The sequence below is a fragment of the Bombus vosnesenskii genome, unplaced genomic scaffold (assembly GCF_011952255.1).
Source record: "Bombus vosnesenskii isolate JDL3184/JDL3185 unplaced genomic scaffold, Bvos_JDL3184-5_v1.1 scf7180000015106, whole genome shotgun sequence".
NCBI classification, from domain to species: Eukaryota; Metazoa; Arthropoda; class Insecta; order Hymenoptera; family Apidae; genus Bombus; species Bombus vosnesenskii.
Window position 1 is genome coordinate 24 of NW_022883827.1, and position 5,791 is coordinate 5,814.

The 5,791-nt window shown below is 35.9% G+C and overlaps 1 pseudogene; it reads left to right on the top strand.

Annotated features, from left to right (window-relative positions):
- The first annotated feature begins 662 nt into the window (after positions 1 to 662).
- On the top strand, positions 663 to 2,179 carry LOC117240962 (annotated as a pseudogene).
- The last annotated feature ends 3,612 nt before the right edge of the window (positions 2,180 to 5,791 follow it).

The window sequence follows — 5,791 nt, forward strand, 5'->3', positions numbered from 1 at the left end:
AACTAAATAATACAGATAAGATACAAGATACTTGTACGAAAAGTCGGCGCGTCGTTCAATTAACGGAACAGCAGAGGATTTGAAAATTAGTAGTTGAAAGAAATAAATGTTATCATATGTTTGTAATTGATCGATAAATTTAAGTATGCAATTAGAAAATGTTTCTTAAGTTTGGAAGAATATATAATCATGCTGAATGTTTTGTAGTTACGAAAGTTGTATACAAACATACATTGTACATACGACTAGTAATGGTACTAAATTACTGTTAGAGGGTCTTGGGTGTATAGAACCATATGGTTAAATTAATACTAGAGATAACGAATCGTGCGAATGTAATTAATATTTTGAAATGCGTTGTCTGCATTAATTGATAGTTTTCTTATAAACTTTTTTATAAACAATTTCATTGCTATAGAAAAAAAAATAAATGCCGGTAATATGTCTATCCTACTTAAATAGAAAGTGCAATATTTTGTTATAATATTTGGCGCAAGTTTATATATTATTACATCCAAAAATATTATTCTTTTTATATCTAAGCTATATTAAAATATAAAGATACAAATAGCTATGCGAGTAGTTAGTAGTTGATGCTTTTTACTTAAATTGTCTTATACTTCATAATTTGTAATAATATAATTCTTGTCATCAATGATTCTTTGTTTTTACTTTGTATATATTATACTTCCAGGAAGATGCCGCTCTATAAATTGACTTACTTCCCAGTTACAGCATTGGCAGAACCAATCCGTTCTTCTTCAGCTATGCTAGTATTCCATTTGAAGATGAACGTATCAAAAAGGACGTCTGGCCAGAAATAAAGCCCTGTAAGCTTAAAATTTAAAGAAATTCTGTTTCTTAATTCTCATCTTTCCTAATTTAACTAAAGTAGCTAAATAAAGTAGAACACAATTATGCAGAGTATAACAGAGATTATTGTTTACTCTCCATTGCTCTATAAGATATGTGGGAGAACAATAGGTATTGTTAAGGAGACAATGCCCTTTGTTTGCTGATAAATTATCAATACATTAAATTATATCTTTCCAAAACAGATAACAGGAAGCTAGATATTTAAGAAGCATCATAATCTGTTTGTTCGATAGAATCTTTGATTCTATTAGTTGTATGGTTTTAGTGACTCCTTATGGCCAGCTTCCTATGCTCGTAGCTGATAGAAGGAAGGTTGCTCAGTCTACAGCTATTTGCCGTTACTTAGCCAAACAATATGACTCAGCTGGAAAGACTGACTGGGCAAATCTTCATATTGATGCCACTGTTGATACTATTCATGATATTCGTCATAGTGAGTATCCAGTGCTGTTTTGCATAAATCTTATGAGAATCTTGATAACAGATAGTACATATCTGTTCAGGTATTTATTAGTTGAAATCCGATTTAATATTTGATTTAATCGAACGATACACGTATGTCAACAATACAAGACAAAGGATTAAAAAGGATTGTAATTCTATCTTCAGTATCATTTAAATTTCGCACAACACTGTATTCAAATTAGTATAACATTAGCGAATAGTATTTAACTGAAAACAAATTTTCAGAAATTGCCGCCTTCCACTATGAGGAGGGCGAGAAGGTCAAAGCTGCAAAACGCAAGGCTGCTGAAGAGACGCTGCTGTTCATTTTAGAACGTTTGGACCAGCAAGTGAAGGAAAATGACGGCTACTTCTACGATGGTACTCTCTCTTGGGCTGATTTAACATTCGTTGCTCTGCTCGATTATTTGAACTTTATGTACAAGTCTGATCTGATCGAGAATTACGAGAATCTGAAGCTGCTGGAGAAAAAGGTCCTCCTTCTGCCCAAGATCAAAAACTGGATTGAGAGACGCCCAGTTAGCGAATTCTAAACTTCACGATTGCTTATGGTTTTATAAGCGTTTAAAGATTGCGGTCTTAGTGTGTTGAGAGAATGAAGAACGAATCGTGTTGATGGAAGTTTGTATGGAATATACTGATTGCTTTTAACATTCACTAGTTCCAGTTATTACCGATATTTTTGTCATTTAGTTAGGGTTTTCCCTTTAGATTACGTTGTGATAGAGAACTATTATTTGTGTATTCCTAGAGAAACATACGAACTATATAAACTGTTGACACGATGTTGTGCTTTTGTATTATAGAGATAATAATAAAACCATCAAACAATCATTAATTATGTTTTTTATTATATTCATTAAGAATTGAAGATTACCTCCTTGGTGATCTTGATAATATCGTATTTTACAAATGTTGAACAAAAAAAATGTATGATTATTTTATTCAATACATTATGAGGGTTGCTTTAAAAAAAATACGAGTTACATATTTCTTTGAAAAAAGCATGATTTTTATCGATACAATAATGTTCTTCTGTTATCGCTTTAAAGTTGAGTACTTCGTTGATTACACGAGAGAACTCGCCCACAGCAAACAAGATACGACCGTGTGTAAAGTAATTAATCTGTTTGCTCGTTGCTAGCTACACATAAGGCTTGCGTAAAAAAAGATATGCATTTCAGTTCAGGCGGAGAATTATGTAGGAAGTCATTTTGTCGATCAATAACTTAGTTAATAAAAGATCAAATTTTCATGTACATAAATGTAAGTAACGTTCAAGTATTAATCATTACATACAATTTTTGTATAATTCGATATCTTGGTCACTTACATCTTACAAATGATATATAGATAATATTTATGAGATACGTTGGAGTTATCTTTTAGTTAACGCCATTTTTTCTTGTTTTCTCTGTACTTTTCCTATTCTTCCAAAAATATCAAAGGATCGATGACTTCAAATTAAACTAGAATTGCTTCGGTATATTGTCAATCAATGGCTATTTGTATTCACATCTATATCAAAGGAAAACCGATTGCAAAATTAATTACCCTTGCAGCTCCGCAATCTGAAACTATGTGTGATCGACCTTGAAGATGACAAATCTCAATGTTTGAAGTAGTACAAAAAGATGATAATTTAATTTCGCTTTATCAAACTGTACAAAATTTGTATACACATACAGAAAAAAACGGAGTTCAAACATTAATCAACATGAATTATCGGTTATTATTGCTGAGTAATTATTAGGATTAGAGTTTTGGAGTATCGATCGTATCGAGTTTTAACTATCGGTTTCCGCAATTTATTGTTTTTCTAAATTATGTCTAAATGGTATCAGTTTTTGAATATTTTATAGTTTACACTCCAACATACTGACGTAAGCTATCGAAAATAATTGTAAATTATGCAATATCATTTTTTTTATATTTCATAATCTAAATTTTAATCTATTTTTTGTATTTAACATCCCTTTTTTATTGTTCTTGTACGTTCTTCAAAAAATCTTAATTTTTTTTTGGATAAAATCTTGTGTGAATTTACAAAAAATACGATTCTTCGTTTAATTTTTTTCCCTTATTGTCTTTACATATTTGGAGTTTAAACGCGTTATAAGTACGTTTTTTTTTAACATGATTACGTAGAATTCTTATTCTGAATAAATTATTTGTTTCCGCTTCATAACTGTTTCTAAATTACAGTGCATTTAATCTTGAAATGCACAGTAACATTTTATACTTTTTACGTTCTAAGGAATTTTCAGGATCGGTTAAAAATTAAATTACAGTAATGGTAATACTCAATATTAATGTCAGACGTGGATACTTCACTGTTTTGTATAATAATTTGTTATCTTGGCATCGATCAAGGTATTTAATATACAAAGCGTACAGATTAATAAGAATTTTAATTAATCCTTCTTCTATAGTATTCACCGTTCTTTTCGAGCTCGTACCATTTCAAATAGACTTTCGAATAGATTTCAAAGATTTGTCTGTTCAAATAAAACGCGATCTTTTTATTTCCCTATCAGTCGTCCCGTTACTGTTCCGTAGTTTCCAACAGATTGCAGATTCGTTTAAAAAACATTTGTAACGAAAAACAAACCCACTCGTAGAAATGTTATTCAATATCGCATTTATAACTTTCATAGACATCCTCCTCTCATTGCTATCATTGTAAACAGATTGAAACTTCGTTTGCAAACACTCGCGATTAAAAAAAAAAAAAGAAGAATTAATCTTAAACAATTTTATCTTGTGTTCCATTTATAATTTTCATAATTGTCTTCCCGACGTTGTATCATTTTAAATGGCTTTTTTCTATCCATCTATGTTGCAGCGAGATCAACGGTCCTAATTACTAAATTGCACGATGTGTTCATACAAATTCACTTTTTATGAACGCGATGAAACGAAATGAAACCTAAGTAGAGATTTGTTTTCTCATCAAGTATAACGAGTTTTATACTTTGGATAGATTGCCTCGTTGTGAGAAGGTCTTAATCGTTTATAATTGCGATTAAGTAATTGCAATAAGTCATATTTTTAAGAAACGTTCTCACATGCTGTCACACACTCTAATTAGAAAAGGATCAAACATTCGGTTTATGATATTATTTGTTTGTAAATCTTCCTGCTTCCGGAAACTTTTTTAAATATGAAAATATTTATATACAAAATTAAATATTTTTTTCAATATCAACACTTCTTGCGTTTATGTTGTCCTAGTCAGAATTATATTATTTCGTGCATCCTGTTGCTTTTTATATGATAGTCCTCCCGTTGGCCGCGGATTCGTTATCAAGCCTGAGGCCCTCGTCACTAGTGTCACTATCGACAATAAAGGTATCCCACCCGCGACCGGACGATGGAGAACTCCAACACGGAATCGCAATCTCCCGCGAGCCCTGCCCGGGAGGGCGCCTCGAGCTCGGACTCGGAATGTGACTCGAGCTCGGCCTGCTCATGAGGGACCACCCCCTGAAAAACAGCGCACTGTATTCTGCCCTAAACCGTGCCCTAGAGGGTCCGGCAGCGTATTGGCGTACGCAGATAATGAACGGCGACGAGCTCACCTGGCAAAATTTTAAGGAACAATTCGCCGCGCACTTCGGTGGCCAAGAAGTAGCAGCCGCGTCGCTAATCAAGGTAGCCGAGGAACTACCGCGGGACGGCGAAACACCAGGAGCGTACGGAAATCGTATCATCACCCTCCTGGGGTCGAAGTGGCGAAATTCAACCAGGGAAGAGGTACTCGCCGCCACCGCCCTCCATCTGCTGGGCTCGCGCGATGAACGTTTTAAACGACTAGCGCTCACGAGTGACATCACGTCGGTGAAACAATTCCAAAGAGAAATGAAGCCCTTCCTATACACGGAGTGGCCAACGCCCCCGCCGTGGAGGTCATTAGCGAGCTCCGGAAACAAACGAGGCAGGTCACCCGCCCCCTGGACCAGGTGTGGCCACTGCGGTATTTACGGACATCCGACATTCGAATGCCGTAAGAGGGCGAAGTGGAAACCGAAGAAGGACCCCCGACGCCCGGAGGAAAGCCGACCGGCTGCACCACCAAAAGCGTTGTGCTTTCACTGCCACATGCCGGGACACATCGCGTCTCGCTGTCCATCGCGGCGAGAAGAAGAACATTGCCCCGAGGACGAGCGCCGGGTCGATGCCTGCGTGGTGGAAGCCCCGACGGGTAGACTAAGCCAGCAGGCCACACACGAGGACGTGTAAGTGTCAGGATGGCCGAGTCGGAGACGAAAGGACGCCGGGGCCCCTCTGGAACTTCAGGACAACACCCTAACCTTGCAACCTAGAGCCTAATATAGCCATAACGAAACAATCGCAAGTATCCAAACCGATAGCAATCGTAGCAATTTGAAGCAAGGTGAGTAACTGATGAGATGACTTTGCATTTGTCTCACCACAGAGACAGACGTTC